Genomic DNA, 2,500 nt, shown 5'->3' with positions numbered 1-2,500 from the left:
GTCCCAACCAAGTTTTTTTGGACGCTCTTTCGAATGGCAACATTCCTGATTGAAAATGCCGACCTACCAAAATCCGCACTTTGCTTCCCCGTCCATATAGGGGTGAGTATTTGGCTTTGCCTTTGTCAGACTCAAGTAAAAGCATTTAAAATGGAGTCAGCATACAAGAAAACCTAGATTGGGATAGTTTTTCTGCCTACCGTGGGATCATAACCATAGAACTGCCCCTGAGGGAGGTAGGGTTAGGGTTAGCGTTAGGGTTAACGTTGGGGTTAGGATTGAAGACAGAAGATTGGTGATGTCAGGAGGACCTTCTTAAAACAAACAGAAATACACTTATTAGGGGACTAGGGCCAGTGGACTCAGAAATGTCTTTCGTAGCAGTCTCCTATAAGAGTATTTTTCTCTGATTTAGGTGACTCCTCCTCACACCACCATTTTTCTTAGTCGAAAGACCTCTTCACAGCACGACTTTCCTGATGGATTTCTATGTAACTGCTCGTGCTGAGAGGTGTGTCGAAAGTTGATCATGTTCCCGTAAAATCTGAGGTCTCCACTGTCTAGCGAGGTACTTACAGTGAATATAGTGAATTTTTCAAAAATTGGAGAATTCTGACTTTTGCGATGAATTTTAATGTAATTGGTCGTGCTGAGAGGCGTGTTAAAATTTGAACATGTTCCCGTAAAATCTGAGGTGAGAATTAGTGAGGTACTTACAGTGCGTATAGTGACAAATCTTTAAAAGCGTGAAATTATGGGATGTTGTGGCTTCAATGGGTTTTTAAGATGTCACCAGTCATTTGGCATGACTTACAAACGATTTGGCTGGTTGTGGGTTCGATTTTCAAAATTTCATTTTTTTCGCGTTTTTATTTTCTGTCTACCATATCATGCAGTCTCCTTATTAGCGTTTGGGGGTTATAGTGTGGGCAGGTTGGTCGCAAAGGTTCCGAGAGGAGCTGGCTAGTAAACCCTGTCCCTTATGTTCCACGGCGGCAAGGCGGAGAAATAGAGGGCAGAATTGACTAACGGGCAAGGAAAGTTGGGCTTGTAGCTTTCCTTTCGAAGGAGGGAAAAGATGATGCCCGAAAGCATTGTCACTGTAGTGGCAGGCAGAGTGTAGATGGAAGTTGTGTACGCTAGCCTTTGGCTAATGATAGAGACAAAAGAGCAGGAGGATATTTTCCTTCGCAGAAGCACTTTTCTTGCCTTCCTTCAGCTCGCTTGGCGAGTCTGACAGGTATGCCTGAACTGTGCACGGGTCCAGTTGTGAGAAAGACGTGGCAAACAAGACGGGGTTTCCCTTGACCGAGGGACCGTGTGGTCCGTTTGGCTCATGGGTTCCCCCCGTGGAGGCAAAATCTAAGAAAGCTTGCTCTCCCTCTGCGGAGGGGGGCCGCTTAGCAAGGAACTTCTGTTCCCTGCGGTGGATAGTTACCTGGTTGATCCTGCCAGTAGTCATATGCTTGTCTCAAAGATTAAGCCATGCATGTCTAAGTATAAGCACTTGTACTGTGAAACTGCGAATGGCTCATTAAATCAGTTATCGTTTATTTGATTGTACCATTACTACTTGGATAACCGTAGTAATTCTAGAGCTAATACATGCGAAAAGTCCCGACTTCTGGAAGGGATGTATTTATTAGATTAAAAACCAATGCGGGTTCTGCCCGGTCATTTGGTGATTCATAGTAACTGATCGAATCGCACGGCCTTGCGCTGGCGATGTTTCATTCAAATTTCTGCCCTATCAACTGTCGATGGTAAGGTAGTGGCTTACCATGGTTGCAACGGGTGACGGAGAATTAGGGTTCGATTCCGGAGAGGGAGCCTGAGAAACGGCTACCACATCCAAGGAAGGCAGCAGGCGCGCAAATTACCCAATCCTGACTCAGGGAGGTAGTGACAAGAAATAACAATACAGGGCTTTTACAAGTCTTGTAATTGGAATGAGTACAACTTAAATCCTTTAACGAGGATCCATTGGAGGACAAGTCTGGTGCCAGCACCCGCGGTAATTCCAGCTCCAATAGCGTATATTAAAGTTGTTGCAGTTAAAAAGCTCGTAGTTGGATTTCGGGATGGCTCGGCCGGTCTGCCGCAAGGTATGTTACTGGCCGGGCTGTTCTTCCTCGCAAAGACTGGGTGTGCTCTTAACTGAGTGTGCTCAGGATCTGCGACGTTTACTTTGAAAAAATTAGAGTGTTCAAAGCAAGCCAGCGCTTGAATACGTAAGCATGGAATAATGGAATAGGACTTTGGTTCTATTTTGTTGGTTTCTGGAACCGAAGTAATGATTAAGAGAGACAATTGGGGGCATTCGTATTTCGTTGTCAGAGGTGAAATTCTTGGATTTACGAAAGACGAACTACTGCGAAAGCATTTGCCAAGAGTGTTTTCATTAATCAAGAACGAAAGTTAGAGGATCGAAGACGATCAGATACCGTCCTAGTTCTAACCATAAACGATGCCAACTAGGGATCAGAGGGTGTTATTGGAT

At 44.8% G+C, this 2,500-nt stretch overlaps 1 pseudogene; it reads left to right on the top strand.

Moving 5' to 3' along the window:
* Window positions 1–1,435: 1,435 nt before the first annotated feature.
* Window positions 1,436–2,500, top strand: LOC146448276 (small subunit ribosomal RNA; annotated as a pseudogene; the record flags this gene model as incomplete).

Source organism: Pavona decussata, unplaced genomic scaffold, assembly GCF_977016875.1.
Source record: "Pavona decussata unplaced genomic scaffold, jaPavDecu1.1 SCAFFOLD_1147, whole genome shotgun sequence".
In the NCBI taxonomy this organism is placed as follows: Eukaryota; Metazoa; Cnidaria; class Anthozoa; order Scleractinia; family Agariciidae; genus Pavona; species Pavona decussata.
Note: the sequence above shows the minus strand (reverse complement) of the source record. Positions and strands in the feature narration are given on the sequence as shown.